The 16,500-nt window shown below is 41.3% G+C and overlaps 2 protein-coding genes across 3 annotated transcripts in view; both read right to left on the bottom strand.

The window, feature by feature from the left end:
• Positions 1–6,387, bottom strand: part of USP49 (ubiquitin specific peptidase 49) — a 75,163-nt gene extending 68,776 nt beyond the window's left edge. Inside the window, exon 1 of the mRNA XM_032862190.1 lies at positions 6,309–6,387. The gene's annotated coding sequence lies outside the window, so the exon portion shown is untranslated. The remainder of the gene's footprint in view (positions 1–6,308) is intronic.
• MED20 (mediator complex subunit 20) overlaps positions 1–16,500 on the bottom strand; it is a 50,746-nt gene that overhangs the window by 16,927 nt on the left and 17,319 nt on the right. For both annotated transcript variants that reach the window (XM_032862203.1, XM_032862202.1), the window contains exon 5: positions 6,309–6,390. The gene's annotated coding sequence lies outside the window, so the exon portion shown is untranslated. The remainder of the gene's footprint in view (positions 1–6,308; positions 6,391–16,500) is intronic.

Genomic DNA, 16,500 nt, shown 5'->3' with positions numbered 1-16,500 from the left:
ACTGCACTGCTAACAAAAACTGATGAACACATTTAGTGCAAAGTGACATATCTATTCCACATCCCATGGGACAGAAAATGTTTTCCCCCCAAATTACCTGTTCCCTCCTTTTTTTTTTTTAACAAACCCCAAAAGATAACTAGTATACAAGATAATATTGGCAAGCAAAACCAAAAGCAACTTGTAGGACATCATATGTCTAAAGCTCTAAAATTATAATCCTTCAGTATTTCAGATTTTAATACTAAGATTTAGCAGGTGGGAGGATCAAAGGTGAAAAATAGAAATGGTTAGTCCAACCATCAGTACTGCTGGAAAAACACACAAGCTCTGTGATCTGTCAGAGGGGTCAGCAGAATCATCAGCACACATAATAAAAGACAGTATGTTAATTTATTCAGGCTTACAAGTGACAATGTATTTTCATTCAATAAAAATAGCTAATAATGAACACTTACTACATGTCAGTTACTGTTCCAAACATTTTATATGCATTATTTAATTTAGTCCTCACAAGAACCCTATGGACTAGGTACTTTTATCATCTCCATTTTATAAGATCATTCTTCACATCAGATGCGGACTCTTTATCATTGCCTTTAAAACCTCCACCAAATGGCCTCAAATTCCAGTGTACCCCCCTTTCTGCCATTCCAGTTCTCACTTCTGACTCAAAAATTTGACTGATGTGTATCACATGAATGAAGTAGTTCTCTTCTCCAGCCAGCTTCCTTCTTCTCCCTTTCTACCTCAGAAGATCCCACTGTAACGATGTTGTCAGTGAACCCCTTTTTCACAGGCTTATTGAAAGTAAACACCATAGAAGTATATAGAGGAAAAAGTGAATACCTCCCCCAAACAAAGCGAACACCTTGGTAACAGTCCTTACATTTTATGAAAATAGAAATATTCTACATATTGTTCTGTAATATAACTTTTAAAAAATATGTAATTCAAAAAATAAAAACATAATTTAACAGGGGCGTGTGGCTGGCTCAACTAGTTGGAAGAGCATGTGACTCTTAATCTCAGGGTCATGAGTTTGAGCCCCACGCTGGGCACTGAGATCACTTAAACAAATAAGGAAGAACTTTTAGGTGTATTTAAAAATAAATAAATAAAATAAAATTTAACAGTGGACGTCTTTCTACATTAGCAAACAGAGATCCACTGCATTCCTAACAGCTTCATGGAGGTTCCACTGTGTGGAAATGTCACATGTCATTTTCTTCCTATAACAAACAATGCAACTGTATCCATATTTTTCATGCAAGTGTATGAATATATCCATAGTAGAGATTTCTAGGAATGGAACTTCTGGGTCACAGGGTAAACACATTTTAAATTCTAATAGGCACTGCCAAATTTACCTCCAAGGAAATTTACATTCCCCCCAAAAGTGTGTGAGTGTTCCAGCTGCCCCACATCCTTAGCCTCTACTGGCTACCATCATCTTCCAATCTAATAGGTAAAAGTGGAAATTACATGTTTTATTTTATATTTATTTAAATTATTAGGATTTTTGAATTGATAGCTTAAATAGATTTTGAATTATTATTAAGTGTAGGCTAAGCTTTTTTTTCTCTATGGAGAAAATAAAAGTTCAAGAAGCACATTTACAGGGTAACTGGGGAGACTGGTAATATTTAACCAACGCAGGATTTTAGCATGGAGCAGACAATGATGCCAATCACAAATGAGTTTGATCTCTTCACTAAAGCTCGCTTACCATGCACTTGAAATACACTGCTATCAGTTCTTTGAGCTATGCCATATATTTTAGCAAATGTTTCTTTTAAGAGTATATTTAACTCCATAGTCATATATTCACTTCGTCATCTTTACTTACTCATTATACTCCTCTGTGTGATGTCTACTTCAATATTTTGTTTTATATAAAATGTTGCTCATTAATCTGACCTTTGACCTCTTTTAGATGTTAAAGCACAAGCCTATAACGAGTGTTTGGCCATGAACATCCAATAATATGAAGACAACTGATATGAGTAGCTGTATTAGAACACAGAAAAAGGAGAATAAGAGAAGTAGATCTTAGCAGTGATCATCCGTAGAGATGCTCTAGGTATTTCAGATTATGAAAACAAAACATGAACAAAGCCTCCACCTACTCTATAAATGTTTACATAAATGTGATGTCTTCTGTTCATAAATGCTGATTCACTGTCAATGGCTAGATGCTTATGATTACAATGCTATTAGCAATGATGGCAGAACTGAGCTATTCACACATTTTCTTACCTAATTCTCTTTGTGGCCACCTCCAGTAACAATTTTTGTCAGGGAGACTCTAATGAGCTCTAACAGGGACTGACCTTATTATCCTGATAAGTTAGTACCCATAACTGCAAAAATAAGTACCACAAATTATCTAGTACTCTAGAAAGGTTTTGACTCAAAACTGATGCAACAGTAAAATCCTCTCTACGCTTCCCTTAATTCTCAAATAAAATTTATATTCTTCATAGAACAAACTGATACTTAAGACTTTATTTCAAATCCAAAAGCTAAGCTCTTGCTACTTTAGTATGTCCACATGGCCAGTCCACATGAGCACATGACAGATCCTACACATCATCTTTCCCATATCAGAGACTGGCAGAAAGAGATAGAGCAGGGGGCAGGAAAGAGCAGAACACAAACATGACAAAGTGCCAAAGACAGGCTATAAATTATCTTTCGGTCACTCATGACTGCATTGCGAAAAAGCTGACACAAAGGTAGGACCCATCCTTCCTTTGGAGGAATACAAGTATTGTATGAAAGCATCTTCCTAACTCACTAACAGCAGAGCTGCACTCCCACCCCTCACATAACTTGCCCAATGAAAGAAGCGCTGCTAGGTTCTAAAGGCAATGAGAAGGAGCTCTGTATTCTGGCAATTGCAGGGAGCAATGAAGACCAGCTTCCCGGGCTCTAAACTCTGCCAGACTGCCCTGCTAATCCTTCCCAAATCCTGCAATGCTGGGGTGGGGGTGGGGGAAAGAATAGAAAACGATCCAAAACTGAATCAAGGACAGTAGCTCTGGATTACAGGAGGTCATAACATGCCTATTTGAATGGGGGTGGGGTGGGCATCAGGGCCGTCGCAGGACATATACAAAAGCCTGTATGTTTATAAAAACACAATACAAAAAAAATTTATCCCTGATCCTTCCAAAGCGATAACCAATGTCTGCCCCCAATCATTTGCCAGCCCAGGCTGCATGGAAGGCACAGAGTAACAGGCATTTTCACACAGTGAGGCTGGAAGAGATTCTACTAGAGTGTAAATTACTAATTAGCTCAATAGAAGACAAAGAGAGAAAATACCTGTCACAGAATGCTATTTACAACTTGACATATAATAAAAACAACCCCGAAAATTTTAGAAGAGCGCCTTACTTTTCAGACTTCTATTAACATGTAAATGGCAAAGGAACAGTATTATAGTCTTTAAAAACTGCCCATGTCTCAGAAACAATAATGCATGATGGGAAAGGATGCTTTCCAAATAATTTATAATTTTCTCATCCTTATGAAAGCTAAGTGTTTTTAATTATTACAATCAGCTTTAGTAAGGAGCTATATTTCATAGCTTTGATGATCACTTAAAGATGTGGGGTGGGGAGAAGCCCACAAGAGCTGTATTTTACATACATAAGACTATAGTTAATAGTCCTTATACTAAAACTGAACAGGCCTCAATCTGCAGGTCATGTTTTTATGAAATGGACTGGCTACCATTTTAATAAAGACTGAGGATGAGCTGGAAGATAGTAGTGGGATGGAGTCAGTTACATCTCCATATATGATGACAACTGAAAAGACTCTCAAAATTTAGATTTACTTTGGAGGAAGGTAGTAACAGGCTGGGATATTTATATTCATTCCTCTACCATAAGGCAAACCTATTTGTATTAACTGCAACCTGGTTCTTAAGAAGTACATTCTGCACTTAGATTTCTTCCAGCTCCTTGATGCTACATAAGGATCTTCAATATATGTATTTCACCTAAATATGTCTCAATCACAGTGATGAACAGGGCTGTGACTCCTGTTTACACATAACAATCACCCAAACGGGGTGCGTGAAAGGCTCAGTCCATTAAGTGTCGGACTTCAGCTCAGGTTATGATTTTGGGGTCCTCCTGGGATCAAGCCCCACACTGGGCTCCTCACTCAGTGGGGAGTCTGCTTGTCCCTCTCCCTCTGCCCCTCCCCCTACTCGTGCACGCTCTCTCTCTCTCAAATAAATAAAATCCTTAAAAACATAATAATCACCCATATGTCATTAACAGTTATCATATCCTGAGGACTCCCTTGTGTGTGGACACATCATGCCAGATGCTAAGAAGGTCCCCATCAGGTGTACACCATGACATGGTTTTTGCTGACGAGGGAGGGGCCTACAAATTTCTCATTCACAGGTGAAATTAACTAAAATCAAACATACCAACTTAATATATATTCAAAACATTCTCCCCTTTCCTTTTTATTTTTTTTTTAAGATTTTATTTATTTGAGACAGAGAAAAGGAACAGGGAGAAGGGCAAAACGGGAGAGAGAAGTTAAGCAGGGAGCCTGACATGGGGCTCAATCCTAGTGCCTTGGGAACATGACCTGAGCTGAAGGCAGACGCTTAACTGACTGAGCCACGCAGGTACCGCCACCTTTTCTTTTTAAAATTAGGCCTTCTTGGGGCGCCTGGGTGGCTCAGTGGGTTGGGCCTCTGCCTTCGGCTTGGGTCGTGATCTCAGGGTCCTGAAAATAAGGCCTTCTTACCCACTTTCTTTCAACTTTTCTTGAAAAATATTCAAGTGAAAGAAAATGATAAAGCAAATGGGGCAAATGAAAGCAACTGGTGAATCTGAATGAGGGAACAGAGAAGTTCTCACACTATCTTTGCAACTTTTCCATAAGCCTGAAACATAATAAAAATATCAAGTCACACACACACAAAGAGTGTCAACAACAGAAGCTCTCTCACAGGGTTGCTGAGAGTTTCAAACAATTCACATACTTAGCTCATGCTGGGCACATAATAAACACTAATTATTAGTTATTTTTTAAAAATGAGAGTGGATCAGCTATAACAAATGAATCACTCTGGTGAGGGAATGTTGATAATGGGAGAGGCTAGCTGTACATGTAAGGGAGCAGGGGGATACGGGAAATTTCTGCACCTTCCTCTCAATTTTGCTGTGAACCTAAAGCTGCTCTAAAAAAATAAATAAATAAAGTCTTAATAAAAAGGGTGGATCAATTTACTTAACCAAATTAAAACATACATAAATATATTTAGTATATTGTTTGCACAGACACACATAAAGAGAAGACAGTAAAAAAACCAGGCAGAATCTGAACACACTTTGCTTACAGACATCTGCACTGAAATTGGAGTTCCATTTTTCCTCAATGGGCAACAATCTCTCAACTATAAACCCATATGGTTTATAATGAGTCCTTTTTTATGTGAAAAAGATAGATAGGTAACCATTTATCTGCAATGCACTTAGGCATTTTTACTGGTTTTAGGTTGTTTTGTTTTATGAACACCATTTTGTAAAAGAAAAAAATAAGGGCATGTAAGAACCCTGATGTAATCTTTGCATTAGCCACAGCCCTCACGGTGTTTGTCCCAGGTTCCCCATCTAGCAAGCCACTGAGGAGAGGTCAGTAACAGAACCACAGGGATAATCTAAGGACTGGCAAACAGGACAGGTTAAGTGATAAGATAAACCAGCACTGTTTAATCTGGAGAAGAACATGGTGACTGATCAGTTCATAGCCCTCAAGCAGAGGTAATACCAGAGCAGAGACAGCCTTCAAAATGCCAAGGTTCAAGTCCTATCCCCACCACTTGGTAGAATTCTACAACTGGAAAAAAAAAGTCTGAGTGAATCCTTGAGGACAAGTCATTTAATCTCAAGGAGACTTTATTTCATCACATGTAAAATGGGAACAGTAACAACATCAACCTCATAGGGTTGCTGCTAGGAGTGAACGAGTTCCAATCTACAAAGAACTTACAACAATGGGCGGCATAAAAGCATATATGTGGGCAGCTACTGTTATTAAGTTTATGAAGAACTAGAGTCCCCTTAATACTATAGTAAGCCCATATTTTTACTCAGAAATGGAGAACAGGGCAACAGAGAACACATGCAAATATAGTATAAGGTGGATGCTGGTTAGACGGAAGGCAGACTGTCCTAATAAAGAAAATAATTAAATACCAGAAAAGATTATCTACAAAGGTTGCCACATTCTCTCTGAAGATTTATGAAAACAGGATAAATTTTATCTACCTGGGATGATTTAAGTGGGATATTGACTGAAGTTGCAGGATAAACTAGAGGTCCTTTCAAGGTCTCTTCCCATCCAAAGAATCTACAATTAATCAGAAAAACATTTAAGTATGTAAAACCTACTCACTCAAATCTGAATATCGAACTTAAAAGTTTTTTGCTTAGCAAACAAGATTATAAGCAAAATAAAGTTCAACTGAGTTCACTTGAGCAAATGAAAACAAAGCTTACATTTATCACTGAGTCCTTACTGATGAATAGTATTATCTGAACCAAAAGATTACCCATTTTCAGTTTTAGAAGTATCAACTGAGAAACAACCATTCCCAATAAGCATCAGTGTATTTAGCATACTACTGTGGCAGATAAAGACAAAGACAGAACCCAAACAGACTTTTTCCCTTCTTCATCAACATCAAATAAGTCTAAAATTATTTACATGAAGACATCAAATATAAAACAATTACATTTCAAAAATGGCAAAACCATAAACAGAGTACAACCTACTAGTAATACCAAACCTATCTAGACAGGAAGGGAATATGCACAAACATCCTACAGAAACAGGTGCCCCACATCAAAGTTACTCTTCAGCTCCAAAGTTTACATTTCAGACTAATCCTCTCGAAATTTAGCAGCAAAAATAGTAATTTCTAAAAATCTTCTATTAAATTACAAAATCAATGTGGTCACCTTGACCATCTGCCTAAGAGAATCCAGAATCCATGAACATAGAAGCTGAATCCAGATAGATTTTAGATTCTAAACTGACATAAATGAACATCAGTGATTCTGATAACCACTAATCAAAATATAACTTCGCTGTTACAAATGCTATCATCTTTGCCATTTACACAAAAACCCACAAAACGGTGGCAATTCAAAATTTATACAACTTTGGAAAAAAAGTTATCTTTATATATCTGAATGTACGCTAATAAAATAACCACAAATAAGATTCTCAAGATCGGTTTGCATTTTTTCCTTAAGTAAATTATAGCTATCCTTTGGAACTATCAAATAAAAAGTAATAATCATTCACATTCGTAACTAAATGTAAAAGCTTCAGAATAAAAATCATCAAACAAAATAGTAAGAATAATCTAAATTTTGTCCCAAATTTCTCATCTTCCTTTATATTTCCAGAAGTGTCTTAAAAATCAAAAGCTTCTAGAAATTAATATTAATATGGCCTTCTTTAGTCACAACTACAAAACAGGAGAGGCAGTGGAGCTGTCCAAGGCATTGCATTATTGTATGGAGGCTTTTTCATGATAAAAAAAAATTACTCATAAATTCACTACTTAACCTAAAAAAGAAGTCCCACTCTAAAATCCTCCACTGTTCTACAAATCTCCCTTTCTTTATTCCATTTAGCTAATGAGTAAGTCACCTACTACAGTGTGAAATGTCCCACATAAAGCTAAAGGCAGCTTAGGAACTCAAAGCCCTCACAGTCCTGATTTAAATCTCTTCCTCAGCAAACTTCCCTAGTTGGTTATTTGCTCTCTTCTGAAATGATTTCTCAATATTCTCCAACCACCAAAAAACAATTAGGCAGAAATCTGGTTGGTTAATCAAAACAAAAAGATGTTCATCCTTCTCTATCTCAACAACAGTAGGCTCTCCATTGAAAATGAATGTGCTGTGGCTAAAGCACTCTGCTCAGTGCTGTCAGGTACACCCTGTTACAACACAACACTATCACACCACACAGGCAGAGCCATACTGTAAGTAAATAAAACCTGTATTCCCATCATCACAACACTAGCGAAATGCAGAGGTTTTCAACATCGAGTTGATGCTTCATCATTCACAGAAGAACAAAATCAAATCAAAATGGGCCTCATCTTTTCAAAGTAGACATGAAAGTCGAATTAAAAACAATGAGAGGTGAAAGCAGATTCATGATGCCTTGAAGAGAAAGACAGGTTTCTGGAATTTCCTACTTTTGCAGACAAAGGGACCCACAATTTCAACACACAGTTCTCTTCTCAACAAAGAACTCTTTTCCTGCAAACACCCACCACCGCCCCCCAATCTCCACTCTCACTTTTCAGTGTTTACTCCTATCTCTAGGTCTCTGTTCACTCACCATGGTTCTTCCTCTTCTGCACCAAAGGCTCCCTACACTTGATCCTCCACTATAGCATCTGTGCCCTGACCCATGCGGACTTTCTGGAACATCTCCCCACAACCTGCACATTTGATTCCCACTCCTGCACAGTCTAGTCCAGTTCTTCATCCAGCAGGACTTCTCCAAATTCCCTTAATCCTATTCTCTTCCCTTACACCCCATCTCATCCTTTAAATCCCAGGGCCCATCTCTTCCTTGCTTCTCTCACCATCCCCTTTTAGCCCTGTCTCTCCACCTCACTGTTTTTACCTTGGATCTGGCTGAACCTCGTCAATTAACACAATTCCCCAGTTACCATGTCCCAGACCGCCATCACTCCTTTACACCCTTACTCTTTTCTCCTTTCAGCTTGTTTGGCCCCAGAATTGTCCTATAAACGCCTCACCTCTCATCTGTTTCCATTCACCCTTCCACTACGCTAATTCCTAACTCCACCTGGTACTCGTCCAGTATCTATTTCACCCTCCCTCACTTTCAAGAATTTACACCCATCGCCCACCCACTAACCCATACCTTTCTCAGAACCTCGCGATTCCCACCCCACCGCGGGTCCTAGTCCTTCAGCTCCTCTCGCTCTGCACTAGTTCACACCCTTGTCACGTCTGGCTCTTCATCACCCTCTCTCCTCTACTCCCAACTAGCACCCCAGCTCTGCCCCTCCTTGCCTTCCACTTCCAACTCTTCCCCCCAGCACCCTCACCCTGCTACCATCCCCTACAAAGCTCTCTTCCTCAAACCCCTGCTCTTAAACCTAACCCCATACCTGGTCTTCCTAACCTCATTCCCTGCTGGCTTCCTTAACACCCACCCTGGGTTTTGCTTCCTTTCTACCTCCTTGGCTGGCTTTTTCTCACTCCTTCTCTCCCTGCCTTCTAACCCTTTCTCCCCTTAATCCTCCTCATCTCATTCTTCGACCCATTCCCCCCACAGTCCCTAAGCCTTCCTTCGCTTCTCCTCTCAAGGCTTTTTTTTTTTTTTTTAACCCCCAATCCAGTCGTAACCCACCCCGCCAAAATAATGCTCTGGCGCGCCCCGACTGCCGGCTCTCGCCTCCGCCGGCCCCCGCCCCGGGCACCCCCAGCCCGCCGGCGCCGCGGTCCCGCCCCCTGCCGCCGCTCCTCCCGCCCGCGAGGCGCGCGCCGCCTTTGTCGCCCCTCACCCGGTGTGTGAGGATTTGGCTTCTTTAAAGGGGAGGGCCAGTGTGCTGGAGACTCCTGTCCCCGCCTCCGAGTCTTAGAACGGACTCCCTGGCCGTCGCGTCCTCCCCGGTCCCCGTCCCCCCACCCCCTGGAGCTACCCCCTTGGCTGCCTCCCTACCTCCTCCGCCCCCTCCCCGACCCCCCCCTCTATTTACCGCCATCATCAGCACGCGCGAGCTGTCACCAGGGCGCGAGACAACCGAACACGGCCCCGCCCCCTGACCGCCCATTGGCCCGCCCGCCGGAGCCCCGCCCCCCGGAGCCCCGCCCCCCGGACCCCGCATTGCGCCAACGGCGCAGCGCTCGGCCCCGACCCCGGCACAGACTGCCTCTCTGAAGGTTCGCGCCGCGGGCGCAAAGTTTAGGGTTAGACACAAACGTGCGGCCGATTTGAGCCTGGCGTAAGGGGCGGCAGCGTAGAGGGGCGTTGTGAATCGCGGGTCGAAGTTTGGTTGAAGCACAGGAGGGTAAATAAGGAGGTTTCCAGACAAAGAGACTCTTAAAGGTACAGAGTCTTAAGGCTGTCCCTCCTCCTTAAAGGGCCAGACTCTAAGAGCCCATCTCCGCCCCCTTCTCCCCAGCACTTCAGCCCGTGGAACAGTGAAGGAATTCCATCTACACTAGTTCCCCGCACACTTTTTGGAGCTCCTTTAACATCTCTCCCCACTGCCAAGGGTGGAAGCCTTTGTCACTATCCTATGTTTTTGTTTTATTCTGTTAAAAGACTAAGTGATTGCTAACATTGTCGTTCCGAAAGCAGCAGCCTCCGAGCCCTGGGTTTCCTGAGGCTGCGTTTGCAAAAGTTACTATTGGCTACCAGACAGTGAGCACGTGTCTGACTTTTGCCACTGAAGACCCAGGCGGGACCCAGCTGTTTTATGGAAATCCCCCCAAGGAAGAGGCTCACAGCCAAAAACTTAAGAAGTTCAGCAGATCGTAGGGATGCGGACCACAGGGAAACAACAGCGGCTATTTCTACTAGTCTTAAAGATTTCCTCCAGAGGCTGCATTGTTCTGACATAAATTGCGGGAGGTGACGTTTCACCACCACCCCCACCCAGTTTACAAATACCAGACCAACACTGTTACATCACTCAACACATGGCTAAAGCAGGTAAAGACTTACATGTAAATAGAAGGACAAAGAAAACAAACATCTGAGTTAACAGCTACAGGGGCTCAAGGCTACACACTTGTCAATATGAAATAAAGAAGCACAAAAGCTCAAGAACAGCAAAATTAGAAGGGAGAAACACCCAGTGCATGTGTAAGCATGAAACTACAATGCCTGCAGCCAAGCTTACATAAGTGTAAAAACAGGTCTAAAGGTAATTAACCTGGCCATTTGTAAGAGGTTTGATGATGGAAGGAAAGGACTCCACAACTGATTTGATGAGGATTTGCCATGTGGTTCATGAGCTCAAAGTAGGGTCTAAAAATTTGGCATTCCCTTTGTTGCCTATCACCTTTAATTCGTTTTAAAAATCTTATCTTACATTTTAACTCCTTTATTAGCAGTTTTCTCCCCTTGCTCCCCAAACCCCCCCAAAATTTTTGGAGATTCAAGATTGTACCTTTTTCAATGTTAATACCTTAGCAAAGTGCCCCACACATAATAGGTGCTTTTATTGAGAGGTTTTGGAACACCTAAGACTTCTGAAGGAAGGAGTGTTCTCAGAATAGCAATCTAGGGGGAAAAGATTCTCAGTGCCCTGAGCATATATTGGATCAGCGGTTCTCAAAGTGTGGCCTGTGGAACCCTGACACACTTTCATAGGGTCCCTGAGATCAAAACTATTTTCATCATAATAAGACATTATTTGGTTTTGTCAAAGTGATGACATTTGCACTGATGAAAAAAAGTAACAATGGATAAAATTACTGCTGCCTTAGCACATATCAAGGCAACAGCACTCAACTGTGCTATCGGTCAATGTACTCTTCACTGTCACCCACTCACAGGAAAAAATAAAACTTGTTTCACTTTAGAAATCTTTGATGAAATACTAAAAATTATTTTAAGTACCCATCTTTTCAATACTATTCTACATGATTAAATGGACATATGCATAAAGTGCTTCTATTTCTTACCTAAGTACCATCTTTCTCTTGAGGAAAAGCACTTGTGCAATTTCTCTGCATTCTGAGATGAATTAGTAACTTTCTTCATGGAATGCCATTTTTACTTGAAAGAAAGCTAACAGAAAAACTCTATTTTGTCAGCTCTGGGTGTCTGACAGAGATTTTCTCAAAGATAAAGTGAGCCTGACAGCACTTGTTAGCAATGATGAAACTCAAGCTCTCAAGCAAAACTTTGAATTTTGTAAACCTGTAACTGCCGCTGTGAACTTAATAGCCTCCCAAGACTTTCCTGATGAGAACAGTGGTGATGTTAATATGATTTTTTTCTCGTATAACAAAATGTGTCAGCACCTAAAAGAGCTGCAATGTTTTCCAAACGACCAATGCATGATGCTAGAAAATCAGGTATCAGTAAAAGATCCCTTCAGGTACAAAATAAACCAATGAATATTATTATATAACAGAGTACAAAAAGTTTACTGATAGAATTTGAGATTCTGCATTCCAACTAACAGCAGAGTTGCGATGTAGTTTCAAAGAATATGCACAATTATGGGTCAAGATTGTTAAAATACCCCTCCCCTTTTCCAACTACACATCTGTGAGGTTGGAGTCACATTCTTCAATCAAAATGACAAATTTTAATAGACTAAATGAAGAACAGGTATGAGAATCCACTGTCTTCAATTACGCCAGACATTCAAGAGATTTGCAAAGATACAAAATATTGTCACTTTTTTAAGTTTTTTGCTTGAAAAAAAAAGTCATTTTTCATGAAAATATTTATGTTAAGATGCACTGGACTTATTTTATCTTTAAATGAATACCTTTTTTTCTCATAAGTTTTAATAAGGCAAATATCAATAGGTATAACCTACATAAACAAAAGGTCTTTGGAACTTTTAAAAGCATCAAGGAGTCCTGAGACTAAAGAGTTTGAGAATTGTGTATTAGATGGAAGCAGAATAAGAAGACTATTTTGGATAATCCAAATATGAGAAGGCTATGCAGCATAGCTAACAAAAAGTTTTTAGTGTAGTTTCAGAGTTAAGAACTTCAATGGTTCATCAACAAGAAATGGAAAATAGAATCAAACACTGAGCTTCCTTTAAAGACACAACTGGTAATGAGCATGATTACAATACACATGGCACCACACAAACACAGTTCAGAGACAAGCACAACTAAGGCCTGGGAAATGAGGGGAAACAGGGATGGGTATGTTCCACAAAGAAGATACAGTCAATTCCACACCCCCCCTTTTGTTTTTAAGCAGAGCCTCTTTCCCTTCAGTTTGTAGAACAAGTAAAATCTTATCACTGTAGGTAAGTATTAAAAATAGAGTTCAGTGCTCCAGAGATGGGCCATACACTGTGCTCATTGATCTGTTTTAAAAAACATACCTATACTATTGTATACTTTCTTGGGACCCTCTCTCACTGCTCGTTGTCTATTACAATAGCATTCTTTCCACTGGGGGAGAATTTTAACTTGCCACCAAATAGTATGACCCCATAACTTCCCCACTTTTTTCTTTAAAGATTTTAAGTAATCTCTATACCCAGCATGGGACTCAAACTCATAACCACGAGATCAAGAGTCGCATGCTCTTCCAACTGAGCCAGCCAGGTGCCCCCATAATATCCCAGCTTAAACATCCTAACCAAACACCAGTACCTTCAGCACCATTAAAAAGAAGCAAGAGCAGAGAGGGCATCTCCTTATCTACAAAGCTTTTGACATCTACTCTCCTTTGAGCCCCTCAACAAGCCTATGAAAAATGGGTAGTAGGCATCATTTATTCCCACTTTACAGATGAGACCCAGAAAGGCCAACTTGACTGAAGTTACCAAGCAGGTTCAGGTCAGTACTATGGCCAACACCCAGCTACCTGTCTTCTAAACCAGTGCTCTCTCTCCTTTAGTAGCAGCCTTGGAATACCTGTCACCTCCACATCCCTAGCTTTGCCCTTCCTACATGACAGATTTCCAATACTGAATTCTGCCTTTGGGACAGAAGATACATATATTTATATACAGGACATATAAATGCATATGATAAGCCAGCAGGATGTATTTCACAACTGCTTTACTTCTGCCTTCCCGTTTCCCTTCCGGATCTGCTCTTTTAGAGACCCTCTTATAGATCACAGAGCTTTGAGATCCTCTAATGAACCCTACAAATCCTATTCCCCACAAACTACACACATATACACACACAGAGTTCGAGGCATCTTTGTCTTCTCAGGGCTCCCCTTGGGGCTTAGGCTGCCCTAAGTTCGAACCGCTACTTGAAAGTCATCGTCCACTCACACTCCCGCACCAACTAAGAAAAAACTCCCTCATTAAGCACAATACAGTCTCCATGTTCCGGGAGGGAAAGGATAGGCTTGTTCTGTCTTGTTTTGCATTTGTCTCAGTTACTGAGAAAAGCAATGGAATACACAGGGAAGGGATTTCCCTAGATGAGGCCAAGTGAAGGCTGCATGACCTCTGGGAGAGATGATGTAAAGATCTGAGTCCTGAATCATGGTCAGACGAGGTGACCTAAAGGGTCCCTTGTAATCCAAGAGGCTGATTTTGGAATGCTCTACACAATGGCAGAAACTCACCTTGGGGGAGAGTCCGTCCCCAAGAAGAGACTACTCGAAGTCCAAAGACACCAACTCCCAGGAGAGGACCAAAATTTGTGATACAACTGGTTTTAGCCATGCCACATGGCACTTGTGACTGGGGCCTGCAGCCCAAGGGGTCCAGACAGCAGCAGATACAGAGAGGGAGGCTGTTGTAAGGGAAAGACAATACTGGGAATCACAGGTATGTACCACCCATCAGCCCCACCTGGCTCCAGATCTACTATATGCACAGCTTCAAAATGTTCAGCCTATTGCCCTTCCTATGTTCGCAGAGTCTCCACTCTTGACACCTAGAGGGCATGAGGAGGTGGGAATTTCTAACTGCTTTCCTTTATCATCCAGGATTCGGAAAGAAAAATCTCACTGAAGCCCCACGAATGAACACTGGACACACTGGGCTGGGGCTGACCTGGCGATGGAGACCAGTGGTCAGTCTCTATGTATTCCCTCAGAGGAGCAAGGACAACAACAGATGGCGGGGGAAACGTGACTGACTATTTGGTACTCAAGATCTGAGGCAAGCAAGCAGGAGGCAGCCTGGGAACAGGAATACAGAGAAACACAAGAGCACGGGACACAGGAGGAAAGCACAGCCAGTGCAGGAACCATGAACGGATACAAGTGATGGGCTAGACACAGGTAGAATACAGGGTTCCCCAAATCCCACCATTTGCTTTCTGCCATCCCAGGGTTTGCCATCTGCAGGTATCATTTGTGCAAGAACTCAACAGTTCTTGTAAAGGGACTCTTCCTTTAAAACCTACCCTCATCCTAAGGAATAAAGTGCTAGTTCTGTTTTTTTCTAATACACATTAGAATAAGACGTAAGTACTAACAGAAAAGTGTTTTCTACATTCCACCTAAAATAACCTGGTACCACACACAGCCCAGGAGCCACACTTAGACACATGACAGTAGCTACGGGTCCTAAGTCTGGAGTTTGGTCCCAACTGCAGCCTCCTCTCTCAGCATGACCTCTGTGGGAGCCCCACCTCCCCATCTCCCAAAAAAGGAAGACTAGTGGAGTCCTACAGCTTCGCTGCAGAGCTCTGACAAAGGTACTCACCAAGCCGACATGTTAGCAGGGTCTTAGAACACAGTTTCTGCTATTTTGGGGTGGATACAGATGGGAAGAAGGGAAAAGCCTCTGGAAGCAGAGGCAGGAGACTCAGGAAGACAGGTCTAGCAAAGAAGGAACCACATCAGATTTAAAACCAAACACATGGCATCTCCATTAACTAGCCACATTTAAGTTACCATTTATAAAATGAGGATCACCATGCCCTTTATTCCTTAAATTTATACCAATGCTCCTAAGCTTTCATTAAACCTGAACTTTCAAAAATGATACACTGACAATCCTCAACGACTCTTGAAAGTCCCATTCCGATTTGCACATAAAAGCTAGACGACATCTGGACCCTTCCCACTAGTTACCAGCTCAGTTTTGGCAACCTCACTAGAGGAGCCATATTTGTTAAATGAAGAAATGTATTGCATTACCTGCCTTTTATAGGAGTAAACTTTTTTTAATTGACGCAAAGGACAAGAGTGGACAGAAGTACCCAATGTGGCAGTTCATAAAGCCCGGTCTGGTGTCCACTGGACTTGACTTTGGTTAAATGTATGCTCGAAATAAGGGAAAAGTGAAGAATGCTGGAAATGTATGAGCCAAGATTGCATCAAAAGGCAAACTACAGTTAGGGAGTTTATAGTCTTCTTTACTTTTTAGAGCACAGAACCCCTCCGTAAAATGCATACGTCTTAAGTCACATTTATCACACTCTATCTCTGTATGTTTTCGAAATGCCATCTCATCTCACAAAAGCTTTGAGGGAGTCTGCAGAAAAACACAGATAAAGCTGGACGAGAGCAAATATAAATCAGAGGGCTAAAAACATAAGATCTAGGTATGCATTTTATTGTCTGTAAATGACACCTAAAACAACACCTCAATTTAAAAAAGCAAAAACAGAAGAAAGAACCAAACAAAAAAGCCAGGGCAAAGGAAAACAAGAAGTACAGGCAGCAGGTCCTGCAGCTGGAGTTAACTGAGCTTCCTGCCAGCCAAAGCTACAAGGGAAATGTGACTGTCTCCTGATTCCTGTTGCAGAGGCGTCAGATCTAAAACTAATTTCT

This window comes from Lontra canadensis, unplaced genomic scaffold, assembly GCF_010015895.1.
Source record: "Lontra canadensis isolate GAN:19392208 unplaced genomic scaffold, GSC_riverotter_1.0 scaffold23, whole genome shotgun sequence".
In the NCBI taxonomy this organism is placed as follows: domain Eukaryota; kingdom Metazoa; phylum Chordata; class Mammalia; order Carnivora; family Mustelidae; genus Lontra; species Lontra canadensis.
This window is presented reverse-complemented; position numbering and strand designations above follow the sequence as displayed.